The sequence below is a fragment of the Podarcis tiliguerta genome (genome assembly GCF_965153285.1).
Source record: "Podarcis tiliguerta genome assembly, chromosome: 3".
NCBI classification, from domain to species: Eukaryota; Metazoa; Chordata; class Lepidosauria; order Squamata; family Lacertidae; genus Podarcis; species Podarcis tiliguerta.
The window spans coordinates 113970238-113985182 of record NC_139536.1 but is presented as its reverse complement, the minus strand read 5'-3'; the positions used below and the strand labels follow the sequence as shown (position 1 = coordinate 113985182).

Sequence of the window (14945 nt, the reverse complement as noted above, 5' to 3'; positions counted from 1 at the left end):
GAGACCAAAAGTTTACAGAAGACTGGGGAAAATTTGTTGAATATCTGGAGAGTATAAGTGAAGGTCAAATAACGCTAGAGGGTTTTAAAAGAGCACTGTGAAAACGTGAGAGGTATTGTTAAAAGGAAATAGAGGAAAAAGATTTGAATAATGACAATATAAAAAAAGGAAATGCGTAAATTAATAATGACTACGAAAGATTTACGGAAAAGCTGAAGGAAGTCCAAAAAGAAAGATTTGGAAAAATTTGAATGTGAAAACAATGTATGTTTTGTTTTGTTTTGTTGCAAATTAATAAAAATTATTATAAAATAAATAATAATAATAATAATAATAATAATAATAATAATCACTTCTTATAATTCTCCAGCGCAGTACAGTAGTCTTATTAGTTTTCAGGGCACTTTACGAAAGGACAAATGCAGCAACGTTATAAAGGCAAAGTGATTTTCCTAGACCAGCTACTACCAGATCCTTTGAGAAGGCAGGGAACATCATCCAGATCTCTAGAGTCATAGAAAACCGATTCCCACAAACATTTTTGAGTACAGTGGTACCTCGGGTTAAGAACTTAATTCATTCTGGAGGTCCGTTCTTAACCTGAAACTGTTCTTAACCTGAGGTACCACTTTAGCTAATGGGGCTTCCCACTGCCACCGCCACACGATTTCTGTTCTCACCCTGAAGCAAAGTTCTTAACCAGAGGTACTATTTCTGGGTTAGCAGAGTCTGTAACCTGAAGCGTCTGTAACCTGAAGCATGTGTAACCCGAGGTGCCACTGTTTCAGAGCAAGTAGACTCTTTGGATATGGAGAGCCATTTTATTGTGAACACCACCAGAACGGTCTTGTTTTCAGAGAGGTCTCCACAGCCCCCTAACCTCCTCATCTTTGAAGACTTCACATGGCATCAAACACACTCAGAGTCTGATTGGAAATAGGTAGAAATGCCCTTAAAAAGGAAGTAACTTTTTGACAGCTCTAGCCTAAGGCAATTAGAGAAGGTGCCATTGAAAGGAGAATGCCATGCTATTTAATAAATTATGCTCACTCTTGTCAACACACACACACACAAGCTTTCCTCATCACAACCTGAACAGCAACGTACACTCCTTGTCCACAGCAGGTACTACAGTAATCAGTTTGGCATCCAAAGATGAACCCTTAAAGGAAGCAACAACAGAGGCCAACAGAAGCAAACAAGCAATCCATGAGGAATGACTGGCTAAACTAGAAATGTGAGGATTCCAGCACACATGTGCAAGTGATTCATCATTTGAGATGGGAGTAAGTACAACTTTGGTGCCTGTATAAAATTTACAATATGTACCATATTTTTTGCACCATAACACTCACTTTTTTCCTCCTAGAAAGTAAGGGGAAATGTCTGTGCGTGTTATGGAGGAAATGCCTACGGGTGGCATGTCTACGGATTTTCCTTCTCTAAAAACTACGTGCGTGTTATGGTCGGGTGCGTGTTATAGAGCGAAAAATACGGTAATTCTAACTAGCAGGTATAACCCACCACACACAACACAATTACTATGGCAACCATAACTTTTTGTGCTCCTGTGCCACGACCACAATGCATTGCCTGAAGTCCTTACAGCAACCTAATTTTGAATTCCAGCTAGTCATATTTTGACAGCGCTGCTCTTCCTGCAAATACGATTCCTTGCCTACTGTCAGCACATATTTTTGCAGATGTTCAGGGAATAGAAAAAGGCAAGAACCTCTGAAGAGGGGCTTAGCTTCCCAATCCCAACCGCTTCCAAAAGCAAAAGTTCGGGATTTCCTTGATTACAAGGAGAAGCCATGGCAATCTGGCTTTTACTTCTTAAGAGTTATGTGCTGCTGGAGATATATAGAGGGATTTGGGCAGTGCTAGGGAGAAGTGCCAGGCAATATTGTGGATAATGTGGAATTTATTTGTTTACCTCTAAAAACCCTATCTGCCTTTCAGGGATTGTTTCTAAAGAGCACTCAAGCCTTTCTTAGCCTTATACTGGAGCCGCAAACATGATAATTCAAATCAGTCTCACTTAATAAGTAGGAAAACCACAACATTTTGATTTTTTTAAAAAGTCCTTTTCTTAGCATGGTAAACAAAGAATGGTTAAGTTGGGGAGGAGAAACTGGCAACTCTTCCTCCTCCTGAACTGAAAGCACGAAATAAAAGAGCACACATCCACTACAAAACATACACACTGGACTGGGCCACACCCCAGCCAGCTCTGAAATGTCAGCAGAGACGATACTATTAATTTTCCAACTTTGTGACCTTTTGCATGCATCCACCAATCCAGTAATATGAAAAGTTTCTCTTTTCTGCAAGTTTTCTAGGCCCCGTCCAGAGCCAGAGCTCACTTTAAACAAGCACCTTGAGCTTCCACAGCAAACCTCTTTGTGAACCCGGCCTGATCCGGACCACAAACCCCAGCCCACTTCCTCCCTTCCCCTCTGCACCCACCTTTGCAGCACTGCCCACCAACAAGGTGGACTGGATTTAAATCAAATCGATTTAAATCACGATTTAAATCACTAGTCAGTAAGACTTGATTTAAATCTTTCTTTCTTTTTTACAGAAAGGCATTCCTGCTGGTATAATCTTAATATATACAACCAGATGAAGGTTTCGTTTTTTGAATAATAAATTTTCAGAGTAGTTTTTACAGTTATAACAAAAATTGCTGATTTGGTTATACTATTAGAAATACATAGACAGATAATTATTGTGAGGTTTAGTAAGTTAACTGTTTACATTTGGACAACTTTTCTGCTGCACTTTATTGGAAGGAGAAAAATAATCATTTCCTTAATAACAATTTAAGCAATTTATTTAACTAAAACAATGCTTTTAAAGACTGCATTTTGCTAAAGCTTGAATTCTTCTTTGGCCACTTCACCTGTGCCGAAACTAGTTTCTCACTAACCAAGTCAAGCTTCCCTAGAATCCTAAAACATAGGATTTTTGTTTACTGCATAAACTATTTGGCAGTATCATGAGCCAGAGAGCCCCTAAAGGCAACTAAGTCTGTTTAATTAATGTTAATTACTAAAACATCCCCATCAGTGACACAAAGCATAGCTATGAACACTCAGTCAAACAAGCCAGCGGAAACATGATGAAACAAACAGAACAATCGCTCGTCATTCCAAAAGCTTCAGATATGAGTTTCAGGAGATTTCATTTAAAAGATGCAAATACACAGTAATAGAGCTCAAAACCACCTAGCAAGACAGGTTGCCTTCTTGATAATCTGTTAGAGGCACAGCTTTCTGCCAAGACAAGAAGCAGCTCAGTAGTGTGAACATTTTGGATAATACTATCTTCTAACAACATCAGACCAAAGTTTGATCTATCACGGTTGCTTAGATGTTTGATTCAATTCACACAAAAATCAGCGATAAAAATCTGTGCTTTAAATAACAGGCTTACAGGAATATAATTAATCAAAATTCCTTCAAGCTAATTTCAATGTGATATATATATATATATATATATATATATATATACATGCGCAAGAAAGACAGAACGATACACAATTAACATTCCTCTAGACCTAGGAAGGGAAACAAAACTTATTGCATCACCACACAAATATCTTCCGGCACTATTGTACTGAGTCATACCACGGGTTCATCTACCTTAGTAACAGATGAACGAGAAACCAAGACAGAACCAGGGTTGAGATCAAAGTAAGTGATCAGGAAAATAAACAAAATGTACGTTACAAAATATAGCATAAATAGATGCAATCTCTTCATTATGCAAGAAAAACAACAACATTAGGATAAAATAAACCAACTTCGGTATATGTATCGAAGCTTCAATATGTCCAATGAGGCTGGAAAAAGAAATTGGTACAGATTTTCATTATTAATATAAGAGACAAAGTCCCACTCCCAAGGAAGAGTCCAGTTTAGTTTTTCTAGATAAGAATCTAACAAGCCAGGTAATTGTTTTTTGTAAGACAATGTCCTTACGCTGTGCCACCATGTTGAGCTACCAACATTTGTCAATTATCTAGCTCAGTTTTGCTTAAACCAGGAATGGGGAAGAGGATCTTTCCAGGGGGCTGGATCCTGAGCTCCCCACCCCCCTGGGCCATTTTGAAAGGTGAGTGAGGCAGCCCAATATTCAATCACCTGACAAAAAGTGATCTTGGCCACAGACACCATGCGGGAATTCAAAAGATTTCCACATCCTGCAGAGCAGGCAACACTGTGCAGGTACACTTTAAGGGGTAATTGCAACCCCATCCAGAATGCAATACACCAACAACTAACTCAGTCAAACCGTCCTCTGTTAACATTTACATCATGCCTGAACAGAGTTTCTGTTGCTGACTCCAGATAGCCATGCAAGGCTTTCAATGCTTCATCCAGTTCAGATAAATGGAGAAAATAGTGCTGAATGTCAAAGGAATATTGACATCGCCACAGTCCAAACCTCTAGGAAACCTTCCCCAAGCAATTTCACCTGAACGTTGCTGAACATGGGAGACAAGCAAAATCTAGTGGCACAAACAGGACATATTTAATGGGATGCATCAGCAGCCATCCTCAAGGAACACTGATCTAAACCAAGGTAATTTACATCGTTCTTTTAAATGACAAAGAAAAAGGGATTGTTTTAGAATAACTGTATCAAAATCGAATTTCCATCTTTCATGTATGCCCAGAAAAGCATGCATACTAATTGGCTGCTCATAAAACATATCTGTTTGCAACTAAACAGAGCCTTCATACCATCCAGAAAAAGAATATTCCAGTCATGTAGCTCACATGACATTTTACTAAGAATTTTATGTATGCCCTGGTGAGCAATTGTGAAATTAAGGAATGCTGCCTGGCTCACCTTCCAGGATCTGTCGAAAGGCAGCACAATTCCCTTCAAAGAGCCTAGAAATGAATCAGTGAGGGTGGTATATATTATTGAACACATGTGTGTTTGGATGATGGTATGGCGGGAAAGCGTATCTATGTGACTGCATGAGCCTGGGTGACAGAAAGAGTAGGGGAAGGGAATTGATTGAGAACTAATTTAACAATAAGTTATTTGGGACTGATTTTTTGGGGGGACTGATTTTTGGGGGGAACGTTTCTATTATATAATAATAGATCTGCTATTACATTATATATTTTCTTGTGTGTGAGCAGGTATGTTATAGCATCATGTAATATGCACAACTCGCTGGATATGAGTGCTCACTGGAAGGACAGATCCTGAAGCTGAGGCTCCAATACTTTGGCCATCTCATGAGAAGAGAAGACTCCCTGGAAAAGACCCTGATGTTGGGAAAGATGGAGGGCACAAGGAGAAGGGGATGACAGAGGACGAGATGGTTGAACAGCGTTATAGAAGCGACCAACATGAATTTGATGACATTCCAGGAGGCAGTAGAAGACAGGAGTGCCTGGCGTGCTCTGGTCCATGGGGTCACGAAGAGTCGGGCATGACTAATCGACTAAACAACAACAATATTCACAAACAAAATTCTACACACACAGTTATTTCAGGGGCCCCAATGGTACAAAATTCCTGGATACAGCCCTGCCTCTGGGGCAATCACAGCAAGCCGGAAAAGGTTCCCCAGCCCTGAAGTTTTCCCACATTCCTTCATGGACAACATGCTTCATTGACAGGAATTCCCTGAAAAACTGCATGTGAGAGAAAGTGCAGGGTGAGGTAGCATCTACAACTTGCCAATTCCCTGTTTCAATGATCAACAGGGTAGTTAGTTGTGTTAGCCAAACATTCTCTGACGGTCATCTGGGAATCATCTATAACAGTGGTTCCCAGCTAGCTAATTACTGAGGACCCCCTATTTTTTCAAATAATAATAATAATAATAATAATAATAATAATAATAATAATAATAATTTTTTATTTGTACCCCGCCCATCTGGCTGGGTTTCCCCAACCACTCTGGGCGGCTTCCAACAAAGATGAAAAATACACTAAAATGTCACATATTAAAAACTTCCCTGAACAGGGCTGCCTTCAGATGTCTTCTGAATGTCAGGTAGTTGTTTATCACTTTGACATCTGATGGGAGGGCGTTCCACAGGGCGGGCGCCACTACCGAGAAGGCTCTCTGCCTGGTTCTCTGTAACTTGGCCTCTCGCAGTGAGGGAACCGCAGAAGGCCCTCGGAGCTGGACCTCAGTGTCCGGGCAGAACGATGGAGGTGGAGACGCTCCTTCAGATATACTGGACCAAGGCCGTTTAGGGCTTTAAAGGTCAGCACCAACACTTTGAATTGTGCTCGGAAACGTACTGGGAGCCAATGTAGGTCTTTCAAGACTGGTGTTATATGGTCTCGGCGGCCGCTCCCAGTCACCAGTCTAGCTGTCTCATTCTGGATTAGTTGTAGTTTCCGGGTCACCCTCAAAGGTAGCCCCACGTAGCTAAGCCACCGATCCCCTACTTTTGAAAAGTTTGACAACTCTATGGCAGTTACCTCTGCAAAGCAATTTTTTGAACAAAATACGGGGTAGCCCCTAATAAGTGAAGGATTTTAGGTATAATAAAAAAAAAACCAGACCAGGGCTGAGAGATACAGTGGTACCTTGGGTTACATACGCTTCAGGTTACAGACTCCGCTTACCCAGAAATAGTACCTCGGGTTAAGAACTTTGCTTCAGGATGAGAACAGAAATCGTGCTCTGGCGGTGCGGCAGCAGCCAGAGGCCCCATTAGCTAAAGTGGTGCTTCAGGTTAAGAACAGTTTCAGGTTAAGAACGGACCTCCAGAATGAATTGAGTACTTAACCCGAGGTACCACTGTATCTGGTTTTCAATATTGCGATATATCAGCAGCAAAGCATCGCAATATTCCAATATATCACGATGGCTGAAATTGGAGATCAGGCGTGGGGATGAGGGAAGGAGAAGCCACAGAGATCTGGTGGGTGGGGAGAGGAGAGGAAGTGGAGTCTCCTCCACTGCGTGATTTGAGTGGGAGGTAATGGGGATGGGGGGTGCATTAGGCTGCCATTAGTGGGGCTGCCAGCAAAGATGCACATTAGGGCCGCCAACCTGTCCCCCACATTGGGATGGGGGCCCCCCTGGGTGCATTCCGTGGATCCTGGGGTCCCCTGACCCCCTAATTGGGAACCACTGATCCATATCCATCAGTGAGTGGAGAAAGGTAATTCTAAGAGGTCCACCAAGGCATCAACAACCCACCTTCACTGGACTGTGTCTGCGATTTATTTGTAGGCGAGCTGACAACACCCACCCACCCAACCAAAGAGCACCATTCTCCTAGCCAGCGCATAACAAGAAATCCAAAGAAATCCAAATATTTTAGAGGATTTGCTTAAAAGCCCGGGCAGACCTACATATTTAGTTTCATGACCGAAGAGCCAAAATCATCCATTTCAAAATAGAACAAGTGCAGTTTGCAACAAAATGTCGCAGTGTAGAATGCTCCTCCTCAGGGTACTTCATTTCCCATTTCTCCTGGTTTTTCCATTTCACTCTTGCCCTCTTTCAACCAACCACCATTTTTAGTTCACTGAGCATGCTCAGTTCTCAATGGGCTGTTCTCTCCCCCAGCCCTGCTTTTAGGGTCTTTTAAAATATATTTCTGCAAGCTGTGGAGTTCCCCCAAGCCAGCTGATACCTGCTTCTTATGCATGGATGGTGTTGTTTTGGCTACATAATCAATGACACTTGTTTCTGAAGATCACAAATAGGAGGAATATTTAAATGTGCACTTCCAAATGCTGTAAAATTTGACAGCACTGAATATTAGGGTTGCCACCTGTGCTCTGGCAAAATACAGGACAGGACAGGGGCCGTTGGTGGACGATTTCTTTTTTTCATCTGGTGCTGAAGTGACTTCAAAGCAACCCACCACAATCTATTGCTGCCTAACATGATGGCCCCTCTGGTATTTGTGACACATGCACGTCCGCGCGCACAGACACAAATTTGTAAACATCTCTGTGCTTGGGTACCCAGAGCTTAAATACAAGACTTTTCATACACCCTCTTCAAGCACATGTACTTGGCAGAGAGAGAGAAGACCTGAAATACAGGACAAAACTGTATCAGTACAGGAGAGGTTGCATTTTACACTGGAATACGGAACAATCCCGTATTATACAGGACAGGTGGCACCTCTACGTGAACATAAAGGAAATACCATATTTTTTGCTCTATAAGACTCACTTTTTCCATCCTAAAAAGTAAGGGGAAATGTGTGTGCGTCTTATGGAGCGAATGCAGGCTGTGCAGCTATCCCAGAAGCCAGAGCAGCAAGAGGGATCACTGCTTTTGCTGCGCAGCGATCCCTCTTGCTGTTCTGGCTGCTGGGATTTAGAATATTTTTTTCTTGTTTTCCTCCTCCAAAAACTGGGTGCGTCTTATGGTCTGGTGCGTCTCATAGAGCGAAAAATACGGTAATACATTATGCGGGGATGGGGGAAGCATAGCAAAATTGTGACTGGTTAAAACAGGGGCAAAGCATTTTCACTCTTACTAAACTCCTGAGAGACATCTGATCACACAATACTTGCAATTAAGGCTAAATTCACAGGAACATTAGGTACTTTCTGCAAGGGCTATGCAGGAAGGAGACGCATATATCTGTGATGTGCACACAGTTGATAAATACAACTGCATAGCTTTCCTCCTCACTCAGAATGATCACAGTGAGTGAACTCATGATGTAGAGATACCCCAGTTCTTCTTGGCTTTGACTCCTGCTGAGCAAACAGCCAACGCATTGCTTCCTCTGGCAACATGTCCGTAACATTCACATTAACTCTTTTATAAGGAGGACTACAGACTCCTGTTCCTTCTCTACTATGCTCTCAGGATCATTAATGAAATAGTTTTCAACGTTCTCAGATCTGGGACACACTTTTAGCCTAAACATGCATTTGGAGATCCATTTCTTTCTCTTTTTTTAACCATATATTTGCAGGGTGGACCAACAAACATATTAAGGATCAAAGGTGCAATCCCTAAACAGAAGTCACTGCTTACCTGTAACTGGTTTAAATCAAAAGACTGATAGCATTGGGTGGGTAAGTAAAACTGAAGGTTCATGGCATAATGACAGAGGCATTGTGAAAGTAATACAGTGACCCGAAAAAGGCAAGGGATGCTCAATAGCTTTTATATAAAGACTGAATAATAATACTAAAATAATATTTAAAACTGGTGATGCAGAGGCACAGACACACATTTGGAGAATGTCTCCAAAAGCGAGCTAAGTTAGCAAAGCATCACTGAAGTTACTAAATAGTATACCACTAAGCCCGACCTTACACGAACTATTTATGCACACACCACACAGGTCACCACAGTGCAAACCCAGCTTCACACCACAACTTGCTCAATGGAAAATGACCATAGTGTCATTGTTAACACCACTGCTTCTGACATGCCAGAATAACAGCCATGTACGTTGCTCTAGCCAACATCCTTAGCTTTAGGGCATTAGTGAAACATTCTGAATCTTCTAAATGTAAAGAATAAAGGAGCTGAGGGTTGTAGTTTAGTAAATGCAGCACAAAGGAGACGCTTGCAGCATCAGACCAAAGGGCCCACGGAATCCAACATCCTGCTTCCTCCAGCAGCCAGCCAGATGTCTTTTGGAAGGCTGCAAGCAGGCAATAGCCTCCCCCAACCCAGTGCTCCTTAGCAACTGGTGTTCACAAGCATAACTGCTTCTAAAACTGGAGTTTCCATATACCTGTCATGGCAAATATCCACCCAAGAAAATGCACAATAAAACAGCTCTAAAGATGCATTCACCTAGGGAAGAAATTTAGTGCACAACCTCTTCGACACCAACTGAAAGCTATCCGTTTTCATTCTGGAGTGATCAGAAGCCTTTTACACAGTCAAAAGAATGCACTATTATTGTAAAAAACTTTGCTCAAGCATCTGAATGCAAGAACAATCCCAGCACATCTACATTTTGAATCTGAATGGAACACAAAAAAGTACATTAAAACCAAAGAGGGTTGAAAAGGGCCTAGCAAACAAAACAAAGTATATGTGGTATAGCATGTGTGTTTTTTATTTAAATCAGGACCTGTGAGCCTCAGAAATAAAGGGGACAGGCAACGAGGAATGTCTGTATTTAATAAAACAATTCCATGGTGCTCTCAGTCCACGCTGCTTTGTTGCTAAACATTGTATACAGGTGCAAAGTTTCACTTTTTAAACAATTATTTTCTACAATGTCAAAATAATAATGCTAACACCCCTCTTTCCCTACCCACCGAATGATGGTGATTGATGCTTACTAAATGGTGATTACATATTGCTATTTATTGACTTTATTTCATATACATTCCTAAGAATTTGGGTTGGGGGTCAATGACACCTTTCTAAGCTCAGAAGTCTGAGGAGCCCTGATTTAGGTGTATATCTACCATTTCACACCACCAGACAGTTATCAATTCCTAGTATTATATAATGTATAATAGAAGGTAGAGGAATAGGAGAAGTCTTGTTAGTCAAAAGAAAGAAGGAAACAGGTTTAACTTTTACAGCAGTTGGCACAAACCTAGAATAAAGTTAGCCGTTAAAATGCACAAAAGCTGCTTAATTCCTGCCATCCAGCCTGTCATTTCCCTCCCCTTTCCATTTTACACAGTGCAACGAACAAATCGAGAACATTGTGCTCTTGAGCAAACGTGTTTAAAAAAAACACACAAAACATTTCGTACTCACCCTTTCCAGAAGAATTCAGCAATCCAGGCTCATAAGGGAGAAAAAGAGGGGGATCAACTCAAAAAAGGGGGGACTGGGGGAGGGGGGGACAAACACGAAAAAAGACACAAGGAAGACAAACAAGAGTCTCTCCAAGGAAGGGGCAGGAAAAAAGGGAGAGGGGGGTATGATCCGAAGAGTGGGATGGGGCGACCCAGGCTGGCCAGGAGCGGAAGGCATGCGCCCCCCCCCAAAGGTGCTGAAGGGGCCTTTTTAATTTTTATTTTCTTGGTCTATCCCATCACTTTGCAGCGCAGCCTCTGCCAAGGACCTCCTAGCCAGGGAGGGAAGTTGGCACTGCAGCGGCCGAGGAGGCTGTGACACTGTAGCGAGTGCAACCAGCTAGCCATGTATCAGCAGCGAGGGAGAGAGGGAGGAGGAGGGAGGAGGAAGAGGAAAGAGGAGGAGGAGGAGGCGACGCCGGCGAGAACGGGAGGAGGGCTGGCGGGACCCGGAGCAGGAGGAGCCCCGGCCCGCCGCCGCCGCCGCCGCCTCAGCGCCCCCGCGCGCGAGGCATGTCTGGGGACGCGGGGAGGAGGAGGAGGAGGAGGAGGAGGCGGCTGGCGCAGCCCCGGGGGCGAAGAGAGACCTCTGAGGCCAGGCACCCAGGCGGCGTGGGGGGAGCCTATGCCCGAGCCAGCGGGCACGGAGCGGCAGCCCTGCCCAGCGCCAGGGCCGGGCAAGCGAGCGCGCAAGCCTCGGGTGCCTGGTTCCTCAGCGGAGTCTCCTGGGCGCGTCGACGGGGAGACGCTGAGGAAAGAGAAGGGGCGTGAGAGAGACTGTGAGGGAGAGCAGGGAGCCTTGCCCCCCTCCGCTCTGTTTCTTCCCCAGTCTGTACAAAGTGGGCCAATGCCGTGTGGGGAATTGCATGATAGGCAAGGAGAGAGCGGCCAATCAAGGGGTGAGGAGGGAGGCTGGTCAGGCTTTGCCCCGCCCTCTAAGAGAGGCGTCGTGGAACCGTGGAATGGGGTGGAGTTGGGGGGCACCCGGAGGTCATCTAGTCCATCCCCTGGGGAGTCGACGCTAGATCGTGGAATTGTAGGGCTGGAAGGCACCCAGAGGCTCCTCTAATTCAGTCCCCCTGCAATGCAGGAATCTCAACGAACGTCTCCATTGGCAAAGATTAGAGAACTGGGCAAAAACAAACAAGATGAATTTTAACAGGGAGAAATGTAAAGTATTGCACTTGGGCAAAAAAAATGAGAGGCACCTGGCTTGAGAGCAGTACATGTGAAAAGGATCTAGGAGTCTTGGTTGACCACAAACTTGACATGAGCCAACAGTGTGACACGGCAGCTAAAAAAGCCAATGAAATTCTGGGCTGCATCAATAGGAGTATAGCATCTAGATCAAGGGAAGTAATAGTGCCACTGTATTCTGCTCTGGTCAGACCTCACCTGGAGTACTGTGTCCAGTTCTGGGCACCACAGTTCAAGAAGGACACTGACAAACTAGAACGTGTCCAGAGGAGGGCAACCAAAATGGTCAAAGGCCTGGAAACGATGCCTTATGAGGAACGGCTAAGGGAGCTGGGCATGTTTAGCCTGGAGAAGAGGAGGTTAAGGGGTGATATGATAGCCATGTTCAAATATATAAAAGGATGTCACATAGAGGAGGGAGAAAGGTTGTTTTCTGCTGCTCCGGAGGAGCGGACACGGAGCAATGGATCCAAACTACAAGAAAGAAGATTCCACCTAAACATTAGGAAGAACTTCCTGACAGTAAGAGCTGTCCGACAGTGGAATTTGCTGCCAAGGAGTGTGGTGGAGTCTCCTTCTTTGGAGGTCTTTAAGCAGAGGCTTGACAACCATATGTCAGGAGTGCTCTGATGGTGTTTCCTGCTTGGCAGGGGGTTGGACTCAATGGCCCTTGTGGTCTCTTCCAACTCTATGATTCTATGATTCTATGAAATGGTCCTCCAACTTTGGTTTCAAAGCCTTGCGGGAAGGAGAGTCAAGCGCTTCTCACGAGAGTCCGCTCCACCGCCGAGCAGCTCTTACTGCATTGGAGCTACTGGGTGAAGGAGATGCACTGTGTTGAAATGGTCCTCTCCCTCCTGAGGGGGTGGGCACAGGAAAAGAGGGGCAGGGGGCACCTGAGGGCTGAGGCAGCCCCATGCATGCCCACATTTTTTGTTTTTGTTTAGTCGCTTAGTCATGTCCGACTCTTCGTGACCCCCTGGACCAGAGCTCACCAGGCCCTCCTGTCTTCCACTGCCTCCCGCAGTTTGGTCAAACTCATGTTTGTAGCTTCAAGAACACTGTCCACCCATCTCGTCCTCTGTCGTCCCCTTCTCCTTGTGCCCTCCATCTTTCCCAACATCAGGGTCTTTTCCAGGGAGTCTTCTTTTCTCATGAGGTGGCCAAAGTATTGGAGCCTCAGCTTCAGGATCTGTCCTTCCAGTGAGCACTCAGGGCTGATTTCCTTCAGAATGGAGAGGTTTGATCTTCTTGCAGTCCATGGGACTCTCAAGAGTCTCCTCCAGCACCAGAATTCAAAAGCATCAATTCTTCGGCGATCAGTCTTCTTTATGGTCCAGCTCTCACTTCCATACATCACTACTGGGGAAACCATAGCTTTAACTATACTTACCTGTAAGCCCGCCATGGAGCCAGGTGATTTGACTGCCTCTGGCGGCAGGGTCCACAAGGACAGCACATCCTGGTGCAGAGCTTTATTCAGAGCCGGCTCACCCATGAAGCCAGGTGAGATGACCATCTCAGGTGGCAGCATCTGTCGGGGCAGCCCACCCCAGTGTCAGTTTCCCCACTATATCCCCTTGTTCCTGATGGAGATCTTCTTTCACTCCTTTCCTCCCTGGTTGGGACTTGGGAGCGGAGGGGCTCCATCTTGGGGTCCTGCTAGCTAGGGGACGATGGGAGTTGTAGTCCAACAACATCTGGGGACCCAAAGTCTAAGAAAGGTTAGAGTGTTGGACTAGAACCTGTGCATCGAAGGTTCAAATCCCCACTCGGCCATGAAGCTTCCTCTGCCAGTCTTCAACCAGTCACCATTTTCCAGCCTAACCTAGAGGAAGGGGTGGGGCCCGTGTATATGTCTCCTTGAGCTCCTTGGAAGAAACAAAAGGTGGGCAACTAAAGAAATAAATAAACTGTCTTGGATTTGTTTCCAGTTTTTGTTTCCAGTTTTGAATAGCTACCTGAGGCATTGGATCACACCCCTTGTACCCAGGGTCCATTAGTACTACAGTGGTACCTTGGGTTACATACGCTTCAGGTTACATACGCTTCAGGTTACAGACTCTGCTAACCCAGAAATATTCCCTCGGATTAAGAAGTTTGCTTCAGGATGAGAACAGAAATCGTTGTCCGGTGGTGCAGCCGCAGCAGGAGGCCCCATTACCTAAAGTGGTGCTTCAGGTTAAGAACAGTTTCAGGTTAAGAACAGACCTCCAGAATGAATTAAGTTCTTAACCCGTTCTGGAACCCCGTTCGCATCTAGAAGCAAATGTAACCAGTGATGGCATGTCTGTGCACGCATGCGTCGCTTTTTGCCACTTCTGCACATGCGCATGATGTCATTTTGAGCGCATGCGCAAGCAGCGAAACCCAGAAGTAACGCACTCCGTTACTTCTGGGTTGCCACGGAGTGCAACTCGAACGCGCTCATCCCAAAGCACATTGAACCCAAGGTATGACTGTATTGCCAACATTGCCTTCCCATATAACAGTGACTGGCAGCCACCTTTTGCTTTCACTTTTGTTGTTATTATTTTGCAGCAGAGCCAAATTAGCCTCGCAAAATGAGCAGGAGTGCACTTGATTTTCAGGCCCACCACTTCTGGGAATGCCCCTGTGCTAATTAACCAGAGCATTTGATGGTTAAGCATCTGAACTTGCAAAATCCCCAAGTTAGCAAATTCTATCGTTTTGCTTTCATGAAATGAGATAATAAGCGCAATGAAGGCCTAGAAATATGTTTACCAAGACTAGCTACTAATGTGGTGTGTGAATATTACAGAGAAACTACAGGTTCCGTAATGGTAACTGCTGTTGTGGTTGAGTTAATATATGAACAACCCTTTGGGGAAAAGAGATTGAATTTTCTTAGCAGTGGTGAAAGTGGATTCCGTCTTCTGTTAGAATCATAGTGTAAGTGCTTTGTAGGAATGACTTATAAGTTTTGTCTGTGATATTCCATCCATTCCTTCTGCTTTCACCCTGGGAAGAGGAACATAGGTAGC

The 14945-nt window shown here is 44.4% G+C and overlaps 1 protein-coding gene across 2 annotated transcripts in view; it reads right to left on the bottom strand.

Moving 5' to 3' along the window:
- Positions 1 to 11543, bottom strand: part of SERTAD2 (SERTA domain containing 2) — a 141505-nt gene extending 129962 nt beyond the window's left edge. The window contains exon 1 of one of the 2 annotated variants that reach the window (XM_083435447.1): positions 10703 to 11543. The gene's annotated coding sequence lies outside the window, so the exon portion shown is untranslated. The remainder of the gene's footprint in view (positions 1 to 10702) is intronic. The other variant, XM_083435443.1, reaches the window with a different exon arrangement.
- Between the last annotated feature and the right edge of the window lie 3402 nt (positions 11544 to 14945).